Genomic DNA, 21,564 nt, shown 5'->3' with positions numbered 1-21,564 from the left:
TTGGGTTTATAGTGATTGTAACAGTGGCAATGGAAAAGTAAATAAGCGAAGAACAATGTATGAAAAGCTCGTAGGCATTGGATCGGTGATGGAGAATTATGTCGGATGCGATCAATCATGCAATAGTTATAACATAGGGTGACACATAACTAGCTCCAGTTCATCAATGTAATGTAGGCATGTATTCCGAATATAGTCATACATGCTTATGGAAAAGAACTTGCATGACATCTTTTGTCCTGCCCTCCCGTGGCAGTGGGGTCCTATTGGAAACTAAGGGATATTAAAGCCTCCTTTTAATAGAGTACCGGACCAAAGCATTAACACATAGTGAATACATGAACTCCTCAAACTACGGTCATCACCGGTAATGGTCCCGATTATTGTCACTTCGGGGTTAACGGATCATAACACATAATAGGTGACTATAGAATTGCAAGATAGGATCAAGAACTCACATATATTCATGAAAACATAACAGGTTCAGATCTGAAATCATGGCACTCGGGCCCTAGTGACAAGCATTAAGCATAGAAAAGTCATAGCAACATCAATCTCAGAACATAGTGGATACTAGGGATCAAACCCTAACAAAACTAACTCGATTACATGATAAATCTCATCCAATCCATCATCGTCCAGCAAGCCTATGATGGAATTACTCACGCATGGCGGTGAGCATCATGAAATTGGTGATGGAGGAATGTTGATGATGATGATGGCGACTGATTCCCCTCTCCGGAGCCTCGAATGGACTCCGGATCAACCCTCCTGAGAGATTTTAGGGCTTGGTGGCGGCTCCGTATCGAAAAACGTGATGAATCCTTCTCTCCTATTTTTTTCTCCTCGAAAGTGAATATATGGAGTTGGAGTTGAGGTCGGTGGAGCGTCAGGGGGGCCACGAGGCAGGGGCGCGCCCCGGCCCTCGTGGACAGGGTGTGGGCCCCCTGACGTGGATTCTTCTTCCAATATTTTTTTATATATTCCAAAAATAATCTCCGTTGATTTTCAGGTCATTCCGAGAACTTTTATTTCTGCACAAAAATAACACCATGGCAATTCTGCTGAAAACGGCGTCAGTCCGGGTTAGTTCCATTCAAATCATGCAAGTTAGAGTCCAAAACAAGGGCAAAAGTGTTTGGAAAAGTAGATAGGACGGAGACGTATCAACTCCCCCAAGCTTAAACATTTGCTTGTCCTCAAGCAATTCAGTTGATAAACTGAGAGTGATAAAGAAAAACTTTTACAAACTCTGTTTGCTCTTGTTGTTGTAACTATGTCAAGCCAGTATTCAAGTTTTCAACAAAGATTATGAACTAACAATATTCACAATAACATTTAGGTCTCATGTTTGCTAATATCAACGGCATAATCAACTAGCGAGCAATAATAATAAATCTCGGATGACAACACTTTCTCAAAAAAAATCATAATATGATATAACAAGGTGGTATCTCGCTAGCCCTTTCTGACACCGCAAAACATAAATGCAGAGCACCTTTAAAGATCAAGGACTGACTAGACATTGTAATTCATGGTAAAAGAGATCCATTCAAGTCATAATCAATGTAAGCTAACAGTAATACATGCAAATGACAGCGGTTCTCTCCAACTGGTGCTTTTTAGCAAGAGGATGATGACTCAACATAAAAGTAAATTGATAGGCCCTTCTAGAGGGAAGCAGGGATTAGTAGAGGTGCCAGAGCTCGATTTTGAGATAGATATGAATAATATTTTGAGCGGTATACTTTCATTGTCAACATAACAACCGAGAGATCTCGATATCTTCCATGCTACACACACTATAGGCGGTTCCCAAGCAGAATGGTAAAGTCTATACTCCCCCACCACCAACAAGCATTAATCCAAGGCTTGCCCGAAACAACAGGTGCCTCCAACTAACAACAATCCTGGGGGAGTTTTGTTTGCAATTATTTTGATTTTATTTGAGCATGGGACTGGGCATCCCGGTGACCAGCCATTTTCTCGTGAGTGAGGAGCGGAGTCCACTCCTCTTGAGAATAACCCGCCTAGCATGGAGGATACAGACAGCCCTAGTTGATACATGAGCTATTCGAGCATACAAAACAGAATGTTTATTTGAAGGTTTAGAGTTTGGCACAGACAAATTTACTTGGAATGGAAGGTAGATACCGTATATAGGTTGGTTGTAGCGACCTGACCTCAAACAGTCAAGTCTCTGTGCTTCAGTGTCATCCCTAGATCGAGAATGCTGACATACACAGTACTCGAGGATTTATAACAGAGTAGCAATCACACACTTATTACATCAAATGTCTCAAAAGAGAACTTAGTATAATAAATATGGCTTAAGGCCATCTAATACAATAATAGCGGAAGGCTTGGAAGATAAAGTGAGTCCATCAACTCCAACGGCATAGCTGAGCTGCACGGCAACGACCTAACGAACCTTACTCCTTGTCTAAAAAGTCTGCAACATAATACGTTGCATCCCGAAAACGGGCCAGCACAGGGAATATGCTGGCAAAGTAACACAGTAGAGCAAATACAGAATAATACTATCACTATATGCATATTTGGCTGGTGGGAAGCTCTATGGTTATGGTTTTTGCGAAAAGCCAATTTTTTCCTACAACAAAGGAATAGATTTTATTTAACTATCATGGTAGTTGAAACATCATTGAGAAGGTTCCTCCAACTCAATCCCAATTAAAGTAATTAACAACCCAACAATATTAGTTTAGAGTGATGATATACTTATGATACTACAAGTACTAGATACTCAAGATGTCCATAACCGAGGACACGGCTAACCATGATTAGTTTATACACTCTGCAGAGGTTTGCGCACTTTTCCCCACAAGACTCGATCTCCTCCGTTGGATTTCTCGCACTACAGCGTGTTTGAGAAACAGATGACGGAGACACAGTCTTTCAGAAGCATTAACCCCTTACTCCGGGCAGACCATACCAACCTACATCCCTCTACATGCTGATCCACCTCTTTGGGAGCTTCACGCAACTTACTCAACTATGCTAGAGCCCATAATAGCTTGTGGCTGCACACGGAAATTTCTAGCATGAAAATATCTCAGTTCCCTTTGAGCCTGGGTGGCCGACCATAGGATTATCACACGGGTACTCCGGGATATCCTAGGACAACACTGGATTCCCTAGGTGCCCAACAAACAATCCACCCAGATGTGTATTCAAGTTGCCACCTTAAGAGTAACCATTAACTAACAATCTCACATATGTCATGGATTTCACTCACCCAACCACGTCTACGAGCATAGCATAGCAATATAAGCAATACATAGAAGTAACTCCCAAGGTTTTAAATATAACAGGGCAATAGGTTCTACCTCATCAACTACTTCCCAACCCACATGTTAATCACATCCTAACCATGCAATGTTTGAGGATTGGAACTAATGCATAAAAACTGGGTGGTAAAGGGGTATGATCAAAGTGTTACTTGCCTTGCTGATGATCCGCAAAACCTAGGGACTCATAGTAGCACGCTTCGCACTCCGGGTATTCTATCACAAACAAACAATAGCATACATAAGCAATCAAGCAAAGAAACACGGGTAAATCTCAAACAAGAAGGTCTAACCAGAAAGATCAACTTAAGAACTCTGGTTTGTGGAAACAATCAAATCAAACGGAGCAACGAAACTCAAACTGTGAAAGAAACAAGATCGGTTTACTAGTCTGAACTAAGGTCAAATTTTACAGTAGCAAAAGCTTGTTCAAGTTGGTTAAACAGAAAGAGGGTTTCGAGACAAAGATCTAGGCGCTTGAATCGCCTGATTCCGACAAACGAGTGAAACGATAAACTAAAACAAAAATCGGATCAGAAATCACGATTGAAAATAATCGCGAAAAATCCGAGAAAAAGAAAACTGACGAACAGGCTAACGAACGAACGTTCGTTGTCTGCGGCTAACGAGTGAGCACCGTTCATTAAAACGAACGTACGGACGAACATCCGCAAAGTAACTAAACTGAGAAAAACCGGCGAACCGATTTTTAAAAAAATGAACTAGGGTTTCTAAAAAAACGAATCGGTTTTCTAGAGAAAACCGGCGACAGCAGCGTATACTTTCGACTCCGGCGGCTTCCGCGGCGGGGCGGCGAGGTGCGGCGGCAGCGGCGGGGCGGCGGCAGCGGCGGGGGGGCGGCAGCGGCGTGCGGCAGCGAGGCACGGCGGCGGCGGCTTGCGGGCGGCAAGACGGAGGGCGGCAGCTTGGGGTCCAAGGGGCCCCCGGGCTTCGGCTTATAAGGGGAGGGGGCGGCGGTGGCTTGGGGGAGGGGCCGGGCGGAGTCGCGGGCGGCGACGGCTGCGCCGGCCATGTCCTGGCCGGACTCAGCGTGGGAGGTGGCGGCTGGGCAGGCGGGCCAGCGGCCTGGCTCGACTGGGCCTTGGCCCATCCAGGCGCTGCGTTTTTTAAATAATTTTGCCGGAACCAAATAAATCCTAGAAAATAAAATAAAAATCTAAAAATGCCAAAACAAATTTTCACCGTCTAAATAAAATATTTAGAACAAGATGAACATTTTCTTGGCCCTAAAATGCAACTTTGAAAAACATGCAATTTTTCTAATTCAAATAAAATAGTAATAAACTCCAGATAAAATCAAGTATTTGATTTTAATCTTTTTCCTCCAATATTTCATTTATTTTGGAGAAGTCATATTATCTCCTCTCATATATTTTAATATGAAATATTCTCGGAGTGAAAAATAATTAAAACCAAAAATCCTCGTTTCAATATTTGATAAAACTCAAATATGAAAACAGGGAAATCCCCAACTCTCTCCGAGGGTCCTTGAGTTGCTTAGGATTTCGAGGATCGCGGAAGGAAATGCAATAAAATATGATATGCATGAATGATCTGTGTATAACATTCCAAATTGAAATGTCATCAGTAATGTCCAAGCCACCAAGACCCTCATTGATGGTGGCGCAGGGCTAAGTGTCCTGTCCGTCGAGACGCTCGACAGCCTTCAAGTGCCCTACGATCAGCTACAACCTACCAAGACTTTCTTAGGAGTAACCAACGGCTCCACCACCCCGATAGGACAGGTCCGCCTCCCTGTCACCTTCGGCCAATGAGACAACTACCGCACCGAGCTCATCAACTTCGACGTCGCGCACATCCATCTGCCATACAACGCCATCCTTGGGTACCCAGCATTAGCCAAGTTCATGGTAGTCACCCACCATGGCTACAACATCCTCAAGATGCCAGGAAGTGGCGGAATCATCACAGTCCCCTGCGAGGAAAGAGATGCGGTGTGCTCCCTGGAGCGCGCCTTCCAAGCCGCAGCAATTGAAGACCCAGACAGCGAGGGCGTCCAGTACCCTCCTGAGGCCGTCCCCAAGAATAAGAAGAAACTACTCCACACAGGACCTCAGGAGAGCGGCGTCTTCAGCGGCGCCGCCTCAGGATCGGCGCCCACACCTGGGGCACCTCCCTCCCTCGCATAGGAAGGCGCGCCCGGCGCCCTCCTCGGGCGAGGCTTGGGGGCTCTCTTTTGGAGGGCCTCAGACCTAGCCAACATCACGAGGGAGGCACTCGGGCACGACGTGGAGGCATGCTTCGCTGCACGCTTCCCTCAAGAGAATGCTGGGCGTGAAGCGCGGTGCTCAGGAGTTCATCATCAAGGCTACCTAGGAGCTTCAAGAAGCAAGGACCATGCGCGGAAACCACCGCCCACCACCTGGCGCAGCTCCCCATCCTGGCGAGGACGGCGGGCTACACGTCTGCATTTACATTCCAGGGCTCAACAGGGTCGCATCTCAGGAACGCTTCTAGCCTTCACGCTTTGTACAGTGCGAGGGTCCACCTCACATCTATGTTCGCATGCCGTTTGGCTTGCCGAACGCGACTGTCGCCTACCAGCGTCATCTCCGAAGGATCCTAGCAGCTCAGGAGGCCAGACATCATGCAGTCTGGGCGCAGATGGCATTCGTCCTCAAGGAACCACCCGAGCCCCCAGAGCCTCCTGAGGCTCAGGGTTCTGGTGGCTCGTGAGGAGCGACCCTCCAGCATGCATCATCAGCTACTCCAACACTCCTTCGACAATGGAACGAGTGACATTTTCCGGTTTACTCAACTGGGAGCGCCCCTCGGGCTGCATCATTCCCAGGTCGCATGGGCTTGCCCCTGCGGCATGTATCTTTCTGCATCTTTAGCTTACTATACTAGGGCACCCCTCGGGATGCATCATCCCCAGGCCGCCCGGGTCCGTCCCAGTGGCATGTGTTGTTCTCGCATCTATCCAAGCTAGATGGTTCCCATGCATGAGTTATTTATAGTCGTCACTTGCTTGATTGTCACTCGCCACGGCCGCCCGTGTCGCCGATCGGCCCCTTGCTCATCCTGCAACAAGGGCTACTCGTGCTGGCACGATGCTTGTGCTCGGGTCTGTCCCTGCAATGCTGACAAATCTAAGCGGTCGAGCTCTGGCTCATGGCACGCCCGCACACGTCACCTCACCAGGCCCTCAGTGCCTTCATCTTCTCGCGGAACGACCAGTGGCAGGCTGGCAACTGTGGTTGCAATTTGTACCCCTCTTTGTGCTAACCTGCAGGAACCTCCCGAGGGCGATAGCAGGTGGTACCACAGGCTCCCTCTTTTCCCATGCAATTCTCTTGCGCGTTAAATGGGGGGGGTTCCTGAGCATCGTGACTCAGGAGCTCTTACTAGCTCTCCAGCCCTCACCCCCTGGCATTGACCACGGCATCGCAACCTGGCATACCAGCGGCGGCTGAGCTCGCTCGAGAGCCGCGACCTAAGGACGTAGAGAACATTGAAGAGCATGGGAAAGAGCGGAGGCCCGCACGGGCCTAACCTGACTACGTTATGGTCATTGATGCACGAGTCTGGCGCTGCACAAGGAATCAACTCTGGACTGCCAAGAAAAGTTTGGCACCCGGGTTGGCCGAGTGCTATGGCATAAGATTCCCACCTGTTGCAGCTTTGTTACGGCGACGCGACCTCCCTTTCCTACATTTAGGTAGCTGCTTGCACGCTGAAGGGGACCCCCTTGAGCATCGCACCTTTGGAGCTCTTACTGGACCTCAAGCCACTCACCTCCTGGCTTTGACCACGACATCGCGACCTGGCATACCAGCGACGGTTGCAGCCTTCCTTGGGACCGGGACCTGTCGGCGTAGAGCACCAAGCTACCGTGAAGTCGGAAAGGGGAGACCGCGCCAAAGCAGGACATGTATTCGTAAATCTTCATAATAAGGATGATATCAACAAAAGGCATTATAGACCCTTTACATGCCCCCCACGGGGTTCGTCTCGATTCCTCTCAGGGAACAAAAGAAGAAGGTTTCTAGGAGCCCTATCTACGTGTGCCAAGCCACCGGCGCCATCATCAACAGTTTGCCACGGGAGGCCGGCGCCAATCCCATCCAGATCAATGACGGCGATGGCCGGATGCTGCGGCCACGCTCCGGGCACGGCAAAAGCTTGGGGGCACGTAGCTGTCGTTGCTTGTTTCCGGAGTCTCGTAGGGCTCGGGAGAGTCTCTGGACTCCCGAGCGTCACCGCTGCTGCTGGAGGAACCCCGGCAAGGCCAGCGGCAGGCCTGGCCCCTGCTGTTGCACCGTCCCGATGACCCCCTCCAGAGCAGTACTCCAGGCAACGGCCTTCCTCATCAAAAACCTTGAAGAGCATCATGTAGGCGCCGTCGTATTCGAAGTGGATGGCGAGGGCACCCTCCGTGCGGCAAACTCGGGCGACCTCACCCCAGCCGCGGGCCACGAAGATCTTGCCTGGGGAGATGACCTCAACCTCTGCCACTGTCGTCGGGGCATTGCACTCGGCGTGCTGCATCCAAAGCTCGAGGGGACCCCTCAGCGGCATCTCGGCAGAGAAGAACTGCAGGAGGCGGATCCAAGTGCGCGGAGGCATCGCCGCCCACATCACGAGTTCATGCGAGGAGCCCTCGGCGTGGGTTCCTGGGCGATGGCGTGCGCTACCACGGCCACAGCGCGGATGGCGCTGGTCACCGCCTCTTCCTCCGGAGCCCTCGGCATGGGCATACAAAGGCAGTGGATACCCGGGGGAGGCCGCTCACACCAAGGCCTCGACACCTCCGGCCTCACGACTACGTCGCGGTGGTGGGCCAGCCTCTTCTTCGGCGGAAGCGGCCCTGGCTCGTCGCGGGGGATTTTCCCTTCTCCACGACTGAGAATCTTTGTATCGTCGCCATGGGTGTCGCTGCTAGCAATGAAGCAAGGAAGGAGAAGCGGGTGGAACAGGAAGAGATGTGCGACGGGGCTCCGCCCCCTCCTCATTTATAGTAGGAGAAGGCCAACCGGCGACCCCCAAGATCATAGGTAATGATGGTTTTCTCTGCATGCATCAGGGGCTCGTCAAGTCGGGCGTTTGCCGAGGCAGCATGGGGAAGTGGAGACGCCCACGTCCCATCAATCGACATGCGTCAACTGAGGCCGCAGGCTGTTGGGGCCCGCGGCGCTTTGCACTTGTCCGTTTGGCTTCGCCTCAAAGCTAAGTTCGAGCGTGCCTTGGGCCCGGGGGCTACTCTCGGAGTTCTAGGAACGGGGGTCCCCAGACTTGCCTTCGTGCGGCCCACAGTGTGGCACCACCAGCGGTCCTGTACGACCCATCTTCACCAGCAAACACTCAAGACCCTCGTAAGGGGCCAAGCCTCGCGAGGCGGACGACATAAGACCTCCTCGGGGGCGGCCTCACTAGGCTGGCTCACGAGGGGCGGAGAGATCAAGGCGAGGGGCACCTCGTGAGGTTCCTGTGACGCAAGCCATGACGACCAAGGCCAGGCAGGTGCGAGCGCGCGTAGTGTCCTCGTTTCCTCTTTGGTGCTAAAGGGGCAGGCGCAGGCCAGGAGTCCCGAGGCATCAAGCAAAGGTTTCCATATCGGTGCAACAAGACCAAGACCAGCAGGACGGCAGGGCGGAGGTCACCGTGGAGCCCAGGACGGCGTCACCACCAGAGCCTTTGGCAGGCGAAGACCACCTTTAGTCAGGATAACTTGTACTGGTTGTCTCCCTTCAAATTTGGCCGTTGTTGGATCCCTTCCCGCCTACATTTGGGAAGAGGAACAGGGCCTCTATAAATAGGACTAGCCACCATAGTAGGAGGCAACAGATATTGGAATGGATCTGGGAACTCATCTTGGATCGGATCCATTCCATGGTGAACCACACAAGCTCATCGAGCCCAAGATAACCTCTCCTTAGGAGGTTGTTCTTCCATTGTACTTGTTCATCCTCAGCACAAGAGGCAATCCACCACGCCACACTGGAGTAGGGTATTACACCACATCGGTGGCCCAAATGAGTATAAACCCTGTGTCCTTTGTTCATCGAGTTCGATGTGCCGAGCCTTGGGATCATGGGGAGTGGGTGAGCTAGGGAAGGGAGAGATCTTCGTGCGCGCCCGAGTGTTCGAACCTCAAGGGTTTTGCCGGAACCCGAAATCCGACAACCTCAGTTGGAGAGATCCACTGTTTTCTAGGACTCGCGGGATATTATAGGAGGTTCATTGAGATTTTTCCAAGATTGCGAAATCCATGACAGAGTTGTTGAAGAAGGACACCAAGTTCCAATGGACCGAGGAATGTGAGGCCAGTTTTCAGGAGATGAAGAAACGTTTGGTTACAGCCCCAGTGCTGATTCTTCCGGATATACGCAAGGATTTCCAAGTGTATTGCGACGCTTCTCCCCTAGGACTTGGATGTGTACTTATGTAGGACGGAAGATTTGTTTCATATGCCTCACGGCAGCTTCGACCTCACGAGTTGAATTATGCCACACATGATTTGGAGTTAGCAGCCGTAGTGCATGCGCTCAAGACCTGGAGACATTTTCTTATTGGAAACCGTTGTGATGTGTACACAGATCACAAGAGTTTGAAATATATCTTCACACAGAAGGATTTGAATCTCAGGCAGAGGAGATGGTTGGAATTAATAAAGGATTATGATATGAAGCTGCATTATCATCCAGGAAAGGCCAATGTCGTAGCGGATGCTTTGAGCTGCAAGAGTTATGCCAATACCCTCATAAGCGGAGGATTACTGCAGCAGTTAGTCGAGGATCTCAAGGAGCTTCATTTGGAGATAGTTCCAACAGGTTTTGTTGCAGTAATGGAGGTTCAGTCTACAATATTGGGAAAGATTCGAGAAGCTCAGAAGGATGATAAGGAAGTTGTAGAGATAAAGGAAAAGATGAGCAAAGGAAAAGCCAAGGGTTTTTGTGAGGATGAGCATGAAACGTTATGGTTTGAGGATCGTGTATATGTGCCCAATAATGCGGAGATCGGGAAGTTAATACTTCAGGAAGCCCATGACTTGCCATACTCGATTCACCCCGGAAACACCAAGATGTATTTGGATTTGAAGGAAAGTTTCTGGTGGACAGGTATGAAGAAGGATATTGCTGAGTATGTAGCAGTATGTGATGTATGTCATAGAGTGAAGGCAGAACATCAGAAGCCAGCAGGATTACTTCAGCCTATGCCAATACCCGAACGGAAGTAGGATAAACTTGGCCTGGACTTTATCACTGGATTACCCAGGACACGATCAGGATATGACTATCTGGGTAGTAGTTTATCGCTTGACCAAAGTAGGCCACTTTATCCCCGTCAAAACTACTTATACAAGCATGATAACCCACAAGTATAGGGGATCGCAACAGCTTTTGAGGGTAGAGTATTCAACCCAAATTTATTGATTCGACACAAGGGGAGCCAAAGAATATTCTCAAGTATTAGCAGCTGAGTTGTCAATTCAACCACACCTGGAAACTTAGTATTTGCAGCAAAGTATTTAGTAGCAAAGTAATATGATAGTAGTGGTAATGGCAACAAAAGTAAAGACAGCAAAAGTAATGTTTTTGGTATTTTGTAGTGATTGTAACAGTAGCAGCGGGAAAGTAAATAAGCATAAACCAGTATATGGAAAACTCGTAGGCACCGGATCAGTGATGGATAATTATGCCGGATGCGGTTCATCATGTAACAGTCATAACATAGGGTGACACAGAACTAGCTCCAATTCATCAATGTAATGTAGGCATGTATTCCGTATATAATCATACATGCTTATGGAAAAGAACATGCATGACATCTTTTGTCCTACCCTCCCGTGGCAGCGGGGTCCTATTGGAAACTAAGGGATATTAAGGCCTCTTTTAATAGAGAACCGGAACAAAGCATTAGCACATAGTGAATACATGAACTCCTCAAACTATGGTCATCACCGGGAGTGGTCCCGATTATTGTCACTTCGGGGTTGCCGGATCATAACACATAGTAGGTGACTATAGACTTGCAAGATAGGATCAAGAACTCACATATATTCATGAAAACATAATAGGTTCAGATCTGAAATCATGGCACTCGGGCCCTAGTGACAGGCATTAAGCATAGCAAAGTCATAGCAACATCAATCTCAGAACATAATGGATACTAGGGATCAAACCCTAACAAAACTAACTCGATTACATGATAAATCTCATCCAACCCATCACCGTCCAGCAAGCCTACGATTGAATTACTCACGCACGGCGGTGAGCATCATGAAATTGGTGATGGAGGATGGTTGATGATGACGACGGCGATGAATCCCCCTCTCCGGAGCCCCGAACGGACTCCACATCAGCCCTCCCGAGAGGTTTTAGGGCTTGGCGGCAGCTCCGTATCGTAAAACGCGATGATTTCTTCTCCTTGATTTTTTTCTCATTGAAACTCAATATATGGAGGTGGAGTTGTAGTCGGAGACGCAACAGGGGGCCCACGAGGTAGGGGGGCGTGCCCTAGGGGGGGAGCCCCCCACCCTCGTGAGAAGGGTGTGGGCCCCCTGGTCTTCATATTTGGCGAGAATTTTTTATTATTTTTTCTAAGACCTCCCGTGGAGTTTCAGGTCATTCCGAGAATATTTGTTTTCTGCACATAAAACAATACCATGGTAATTCTGCTAAAAACAACATCAATCCGGGTTAGTTCCATTCAAATCATACAAATTAGAGTCCAAAACAAGGGAAAAAGTGTTTGGAAAAGTAGATATGACGGAGACATATCAACTCCCCCAAGCTTAAACCCTTGCTTGTCCTCAAGCAATTCAGTTGACAAACTGAAAGAAAGAAAGAAAAACTTTTACAAACTCTATTTGCTCTTGTTGTTGTAACTATGTCAAGCCAGTATTCAAGTTTTCAGCATATATCATAACTAATCACATTTGCAATAATTCTCAGGTCTCATAATCACTCATATCAATAGCATAATCAACTAGCAAGTCATAATAATAAATCTCGGATGTCAACACTTTCTCAAAACAATCATAATATGATATAACAAGATGGTATCTCGCTAGCCCTTTTTGAGACCGCAAAACATAAATGCAGAGCACCTTTAAAGATCAAGGACTGACTAGACATTGTAATTCATGGTAAAAGAGATCCAAGCATAGTCATACCCAACATAAATTAATAGTGATGAATGCAAATGACAGATGTGCTCTCTAGCTAGTGCTTTTTTAATAAGAGGGTGATGACTCAACATAAAAGTAAATGGATAGGCCCTTCGCAGAGGGAAGCATGGATTTGTAGAGGTGCCAGAGCTCGGTTTTGAAATAGAGATAAATTGTAGTTTGAGCGGTATACTTTCATTGTCAACATAACAACTAAGAGATGGCGATATCTTCCATGCTAAACACATTATAGGCGGTTCCCAAACAGAATGGTAAAGTTTATACTCCCCCTCCACCAACAAACATCAATCCATGGCTTGCTCGAAACAACGAGTGCCTCCAACATACATCAGGTCCCAGGGGGAGTTTTTTTTGCAATTAATTTTGATTTAGTTTGCATAAAGCATGGGACTGGGCATCCTGGTGACCAGCCATTTTCTCATGAGTGAGGAGCGGAGTCCACTCCTCTTGAGAATAACCCGCCTAACACGGAAGATAAGGACAGCCTTGGTTGATACATGAGCTATTCGAGCATACAAAACAGAATGTTTATTTGAAGGTTTAGAGTTTGGCAAATACAAATTTACTTGGAACGGCAGGTAGATACCGCATATAGGAAGGTATAGTGGACTCATCTGGAATAACTTTGGGGTTTAAGGGATTGGATGCACAAGCAGTATTCCCGCTTAGTACAAGTGAAGGCTAGCAAAAGACTGGGAAGCAACCAACTAGAGAGCGACAACAGCCATGTACATGCATTAAAATTAATAAACATTGGATGCAAGCATGAGTGGGATATAATCCACCATGAACATAAATATCGTGAAGGCTATGTTGATTTGTTCCAACTACATGCGTGAACATGTGCCAAGTCAAGTCACTTAAATCATTCAAAGGAGGATACCACCCCATCAAACCACATCATAACCATCTTAATAGCATGTTGGCACACAAGGTAAATCATTATAACTCATAGCTAATCAAGCATGGCACAAGCAACTACGATCTCTAATTGTCATTGCAAACATGTTTATACATAATAAGCTGAATCAAGAACGTGGGACTCATCATATTTACAAAAACAAAAGAGGTCGAGTTCATACCATCTTTTCTCATCTCAGTCAGTCCATCATATATCATCATAATTTCCTTTCACTTGCACGACCGAATGGTGTGAATAATAATAAGAGTGCATGTGCATTGGACTAAGCTGGAATCTGCGAGCTTTCAATAAACAGGAGAAGACAAGGAAATATGGGCTCTTTGGTTAATTCAATAATAATGCATATAAGAGCCACTTCAACAGTTTAATTATGTTCTTCTCCTACTGACCCCAAAGAAAAGAAAAGGAATAAAACTATTTACACGGGAAAGCTCCCAACAAGTAAAAGAAGAACGGGAAATATTTTTGGGTTTTCTTTTTAAGTATCACTACTACAGCAGAAAAATAAACTACTACTAAATTTTTTGGTTTTTCTTAAGGTTTAACAAACACACAAGAAGAAAGCAGGAAAAAGAAAATAAACTAGCATGGATATTACAGTGAAAAAGTATGAGCACCAACATCTAGCAATGAGTGTGTGTGAGCATAAATGTAATGTCGGTGGGAAATACGTACTCCCCCAAGCTTAGGATTTTGGCCTAAGTTGGTCTATGGCCACGGCTGGCTTGGCGGATATCCATAATAATAGTTGTTGGGGTCGTACTGTGATGAAGAATAGTTGGGATCATAATGTGATGAAGAAGAAGACTCTAACTGCCACTGGCTGACAGTCATCTCTGGATCCCAAGAATAAACAGATTGTCGTGGAGGCTCATCTTGTGGTTCCTGTTCTAGCTCCTCGGTTGGTGCAGGGTTCCGGTAGGCGTGAATAGTCGTCAATGGAACAAGGTACGTGCCGGCTTCTCTCAAGAAATCTTCGGAAGGCCATTCACACGCCCGAATCTCCGCGGTGCGAGGCAGATTATACTTAGGCTTTGGTGCCTTTTTCTTTGAGCTTTGGCTTGATGAGCCCCTCAAGAATCTCCTCATTATTTTTCTGAAATAATCTGAAATTTTTAGTAACTTCAAACAAAAGTAAACCAACTTCAATAAAACTGATAGCAACTACTCCTACAAATGCCTAGAGCCTATATCAAGCATTAGAACTACTTGGAACCATATAAATTTGACATGCAAGCTCAAGAACATGGTCACCTATGCAGCATAAATTTGCAATGAATAAAGCACTAGAACAAAAACTAATTGGACCAATGGAGGAGTCACATACCAAGGAACAATCTCCCCAAGCAGTTTTGCGAGAGGTGCTTTGAGCAAGGAGAACGAAAATCACAGCAAAAGTGGCTGGAACTCGTGCTTGAGTTGGTTTTTCAGGTTTGTGTGAGACAGAAGAAGAAGATGGGTGCTGGGATAAGTGATGGAGGGCCACCATGGGCCCACGAGGCAGGGGGCGCGCCCTATAGGGGGGGGCATCCACCACCCTCGTGGCCAGGTGGCAGCTCCCCCCGCGGTAATTTTTGCACAGTAAATCCTCAAATATTCCCGAAAAAATCATATTAAATTGGCATGTCATTCTGAGGACTTTTATTTTCGGGATATTTTTATATTGCACAAATAATCAGATAATAGACAGAAAGATACTATTTTTACTTTATTTCTACTAATTAACAGAAAGTATAGAGAGGGTACAGAAGTTTGTGTTTCTGCTTTCATCCATCTCATGCTCATCAAAAAGAATCCACTAACAAGGTTGATCAAGTCTTGTTAACAAACTCATTCCGATAATCATGAAATCGGAGAAATTTCGAATAACACTAAGTTACCTCAACGGGGATATGCACATCCCCTATAATAAGTATATCATATTTCTTCTTGACAGTAGGAAGAGGAAATTCAAAACCTCCAAATATAATCGATGGAATTTTTCCAATGGAGTTGATACTATCAACTTGAGGTTGTTTCCTCGGAAAGTGTACCGTATGCTCATTACCATTAACATGAAAAGTGACATTGCCTTTGTTGCAATCAATAACAGCCCCTGCAGTATTAAGAAAAGGTCTTCCAAGAATAATAGACATACTATCCTCCTCGGGAATATCAAGAATAACAAAGTCCGTTAAAATAGTAACGTTTGCAACCACAACAGGCACATCCTCACAAATACCGACAGGTATAGCAGTTGATTTATCAGCCATTTGCAAAGATATTTCGGCAGGTGTCAGCTTATTCAAGTCAAGTCTACGATATAAAGAGAGAGGCATAACACTAACACCGGCTCCAAGATCACATAAAGCAGTTTTAATATAATTTCTTTTAATGGAACAAGGTATAGTAGGTACTCCGGGATCTCCAAGTTTCTTTGGTATTCCACCCTTCAAAGTATAATTAGCAAGCATGGTGGAAATATCAGCTTCCAGTATCTTTCTTTTATTAGTAATGATATCCTTCATATATTTAGCATAAGGATTTGTTTTGAGCACATCAGTTAATCGCATACGCCAAAAGATAGGCCTAATCATTTCAGCAAAGCGCTCAAAATCCTCATCATCCTTTTTCTTGGATGGTTTTGGAGGAAAAGGCATGGGTTTCTGAACCCAAGGTTCCTTTTCTTTACCATGTTCCTACGATGGAATTACTCACGCACGGCGGTGAGCATCATGAAATTGGTGATGGAGGATGGCTGATGATGACGACGGCGACGAATCCCCCTCTCTAAAGCCCCGAACGGACTCCGGATCAGCCCTCCCGAGAGGTTTTAGGGCTTGGCGGCGGCTCCGTATCGTAAAACGCGATGATTTCTTTTCCTTGATTTTTTTCTCATCGAAACTCAATATATGGAGGTGGAGTTGGAGTCGGAGACACAACAGGGGGCCCACAAGGTAGGGGGGCGCGCCCCCACCCTCGTGAGAAGGGTGTGGGCCCCCTGGTCTTCATATTTGGCGAGGATTTTTTATTATTTTTTCTAAGACCTCACGTGGAGTTTCAGGTCATTCCGAGAATATTTGTTTTCTACATATAAAACAACACCATGGTAATTCTGCTGAAAACAGCGTCAGTCCTGGTTAGTTCCATATAAATCATACAAATTAGAGTCCAAAACAAAGGCAAAAGTGTTTGGAAAAGTAGATATGACGGAGACGTATCAAAGCGCGAAGTTGGCCAAGATATGTATGATCAGGATCGTATGTCTGCATGGAGTTCTGAGGACCATCGTATCAGATAGAAGAACACAGTTTACCTCGAAGTTTTTGAATCAGCCGCACCAGACTTTGGGTACCATGCTAGAGTTCAGTACAACCTTTCATCCGCAGACAGATGGACAGACCGAGAGAGTCAATCCGATTTTGGAGGACATGTTGAGATCTTGTGCGCTAGCTTATGGATCTAGTTGGGATGACAATTTGCCTTACGCAGAGTTCTTATACAACAACAGTTACCAGGCTAGTTTAAAGATGGCCCCTTTCGAAGCTTTGTATGGAAGAAGGTGCAGGACACCATTGATGTGGGATGAAGTCAGAGACCGTCAGTTGTTCAGACCAGATTTAATCAAGGAGTCCGAAGAGAAGGTGAAGTTGATTCGAGATAGACTGAAGGTAGCTCAGTCCAGGTAGAAGAGTTATGCCGATACTAAACGCAAGGAGGTAGTCTATGAGATTGGAGATAGAGCATATCTTCGGGTATCAGCATTGCAAGGAGTTAAACGATTTGGAGTTAAAGGAAATTTAGCCCGAAGATTTGTAGAACCATATCAAGTTTTGGAGCGTATGGGAGAAGTGGCCTACACGTTGGAGTTACCTGAAGGATTGTCAGGCGTTCATGGCATGTTGCACGTTTCCCAGTTGAGGAAGTGCCATGCTGAGATGGTCGATATTCCTCTGAGAGATACAGTGCCCCTGGAAGCAATTCAGTTGGAGAGTGGCCTAACTTACGAGGAGAAACCCGTCAAGATACTTGAGTTTGCCAGCCAAGTTACACGCATCAAGGTTATCAAGTTTTGCAAAGTTCAGTGGAGCCACCATACCGAGGAGGAAGCCACCTGGGAGCGAGAAGAAGACCTACGGAAAGACCACCCACACCATTTCTCTAGACAACCTGAATCTCAAGGGCGAGATTCATCTTAAGGGGGGTAGGTTTGTAACATCCCAATTTTCAATTTGGATGTTATACATAGCTCATCATATGCATATCATATTTTGTTTGCATTTGGTTGAGATCCTAGAAATCTTAAGCAACTCAAGGACCCAAGGAGAGAGTTGGAGGTATCACAAATTCTCATATTTTATTTTTTCTCCAATTTCAAAAGAGGATCAATTTGATTTTAAATATTTTTCTCTCCAATTATTTCCAATAATAAAAATAAATGAGAGAAGATAAAATGACTTCTTCAAGAGAGAGGAATATTGGAGAAGATTTTTCAAATCAAATAAATATTTTAATTGCATTTTATTCGCTATTTTATTTAAATTAGCAAAATATGCATTTTAGGCCAGAAAAATGATCACTTTGTCCTAAATATTAGGTTTGAACGGTTAAAAAATTTTCTGGTAGTTTTAGAATTTTTTATATATTTTATTAGGATTTTTTCTTTCAGGAGAAATTTTATTTAAAAAAAACTTCTCGCCCGACTGGGTCAAAGGCCCAGCCGAGCCGGCCCGCTCACCCGCGCCGCCTTCCTCCCAGGCGGAGGAGTCCCGCCGCGCGCCGCCGCCGGGCGTGTCCGAGGCGGACACGCCTCTTGAGGCTGCGCCCCCTCGCCCAAGCAGCCCCCCGACCTCCTTTATAAGCGGACCCGCCCCCCTCCTCATCTCCAGCCGCCGACGCCCGCGTCGCCCGCAGCCGCCGCCGCCCTCGCGGTTCGCCACCCCGCACCTCGCACCGTCGCCCTGCCTCGCCGTCGCCTGGCCACCGATGGTCTAAAATATGACCATTTGAAATTTGTAAAAAGACAAATATTTAGGAATGGAGGAAGTATAATTTTGTGCATGGCACATGGACCTGGATGCTGAAGAGGCTTCTAGCAATGCTATCAAGCTTCCAGCATTTGTTTACATAATTGACGTACTTTTCAAATAATTTTCCAGCGACATGAAATTGTACAATGCTCTGAGCTTTCAACTTTTGTTTCATGTGTCTTGCCATCCATGCTCTTTCAGAAAGAATAAAAAACTAACTTCCTTGCTAATGCATCTCAATGATTAGCAGACCAGAGCTAATATTTACATCACAATTGAAGACAAAATTGTGAGAAGGTGTTAAATTAAAATTAATCCATGTTTTCATTGGCAGAAACGCCCCCCCAAGCTCTGTCTAAATCAACAAGGCATGTTGGGAAAAAAGTAGTTGTCTGGAGCATGCAACATTATGATCATTTAGTGCAGTTCCACTAAAATAGAGCTGAGCGTCCCTGTTCCAAAGATATTAAGTGTGATTACAATAATAGAGGACTGTTGATGAAACAATAAACACACAAATAGAAGCCGGACACCTTTGCAGTCTCTCTTAAGACTAACTAGTTGGAGAAGATTAAGCAAATAGTTGGAGAAGATTAGGCTCGGAGTTGGATGAGGAGGATAGAGCGAAAACCAATCTCCCTTTGTGCAGTCGCACTGAAATGTAGAGACGTTGCCCGTGTGACATTTCAGTACAACTGCACAAAACACTCTTAATAAAAAAGTGATTTGTGTAGTTCACCAAAAGGTTGCAATAGCAACGAGGTGAAATGGATAGCCCTATTTGCAAAAAAGAGTTAGAAAGGAAACAATTACTCGCCAATAACAGTTGAGGACACATACGACGACAAAAAAGAAGCATATACCTTGTCCTAAGGGAAGATAACAACACGGTTGTGTTTGTCTAAAATGGTGTGAGGACGAGATTGCAATATGGAAAGTACGCCGGACGAGATACGTATTGGGAAAAGAACTATGGAAGATCCACATGCAAGATTTTCCACATGCAGTGACATGGGAAGACGGGCAGTGGAGCAAGGCCGGATGGGGTACCTGGGGGTCATCAGGATGTAACTAGGAGAGCGGCGGCGGGCGGGATCTACTCATACTGCGGTAGCGAGAAGGTGGCATAGGCCCTACCGCGCCGCAACTTGGTTAGAGAGAACGACGAGTACCACAGATCGGGACATGCTGCCTCGGCACCGTCGAACGGAGAAACGATGCACATCCTCCCATTCTGCCGGTGGACAGGATGCTTCCGGATCAGTGACCAACGGTGAGAGAGAGAGACCACTGCCGCCTTGTGTGAGATGGTCTGAAGAGAGACAAACCGCGGTAGGCAGGCCCCATTGTATATAGTCGACCGGACTACCTTTTTATCCATAAAACTCGTTTTATATTCTATGTACGTGCCATTGAGCGATATAATTTTATTTAAAAATAACGCACCAACGCATCAAGTCGAACTTTGATTCGTGCATGCGTGGTACACGACCTCCGTAGGTAAACAATTGCTACACGCGTTCAAATTAGCATGTGGGATGCCATTTCGTACAGAAATGAGCTCCACCGTGTACCTGCGCATGTGTGGCTAGGCACGAAGCGTGAGTACGTGCACCTATTCTCTTCATGCACATACACCACCTACGTGGTGTTGTGTGAGAGAGATACAAACGTAGAGAGATATAGTGTGTGGGTTCGTGAGTTTTTTTTGGGGGGAGGCGCAGGGGGGTTGAGAAATAGACAAGCATTATATGTGGATGATATTTCAATCAAAACTGTAACATATGCAATGTGTGTGAAATAGAGTCCTGGATATATCATATATATAGAGGGGGCGATCCACGAGAAGAGAGTGGAGGTATCATCAGCTTGAGGTATCCATAGAATCGAAGAGAGGGATGATGCCTCTGTGTGTGTGTGCGCGATTGATAAAGAGTGCCATCAAATTTGTGTGTGCCCACGTGAAAGATATAGGGTGGCTCGCCTACTAGAACATGAGAGGGGACAGGTGCAATTTGTCTCTATGGCATGGATACCTACCTACAACGCTCGACTACCGGTGTGTGGGGGGAGACCTAATTAACTATAGAGGTACAATGGCTGGTATATGTATGGAGGAGGAGAGAGACCTAGCTTATGTATTGAGGGAGATCGATCGGCATCCATGCATATGTGTAGGAGAGGAATAAGTTTGGGAGAGAGACAAATCTAGAGTGTCGGAGGGGTTGGTGGTGGAGTTGCTTCTAACAAATGGTGGGAGAGGCTTTCTAGACAAACAGAAGGCACGCCTGTAATATTAATAAGAGAGGGGATGGCTGCCTGTCTGTGCACGTGCATGTGAGAGACGGGTCAGGAGGCATGCACGAATGATGAGGGGGAACGATATGGCTGTGGTAAGCGGACGTAACTACATAGGAAGATCAATCGTCCTTTGTCAGAGAAAGGAGAGACATAACTTGTGAGGTACGTCGATCGATGGGTGGGGGAAAATAGTTAAAGTCGACCTAGGTATATGTAGGGAGATTGATCGGTATACGTGCATGTATGTGTTAGAAGCAAATAAGGCCCGGGGAGAAGGATAGAGAGAGAGAGGGATGCGGCTAGGAGGTGGTGCGAGAGGCATACTATATCGAGAGGGAAGGAGTGTGCGAGTACGAGATCGATGAAAACAGGGGTGGGAGTGAGGCATGGACGGTGAGAAGAGGGAAAGCTTGTGTTTGTGGTAGGCACACCTGGCTAGAGAGGCATATCGGTCGATGTGTGCCGTAAAGAAGGAGCTGGGGGGCCTACACACACCGTGGGTGAACGACATAAAGTGAAAAGACGAATTTGTGCGATGGAGCTAGAGAATGCTGAGGGAGGGTGAGAGGCATGCGGGTGTGTGCATGCACGAGAGAAAGTTAGCGCTAGCTACAAAGATAAGAGGATTTTGTGGGTGTAAAAGACGAATAGAGATCATAATTCATTATAAAAAGTGAATTCAGATATTTGAAGAATTTATCATAGTGTTTTAAACAAACGCATGCATGAATATATATAATGGTGATACACATGGTGTGGTTATGAACATGTTATACTACATATAATATATTTTATCTCTACTCTTATAAAAATAGAGTTGTTGATGATGTTGTGCCTGCCATCCAGAAA

The sequence above is a fragment of the Triticum urartu genome, chromosome 5, assembly GCF_003073215.2.
Source record: "Triticum urartu cultivar G1812 chromosome 5, Tu2.1, whole genome shotgun sequence".
Classification (NCBI taxonomy): Eukaryota; Viridiplantae; Streptophyta; class Magnoliopsida; order Poales; family Poaceae; genus Triticum; species Triticum urartu.
This window is presented reverse-complemented; position numbering follows the sequence as displayed.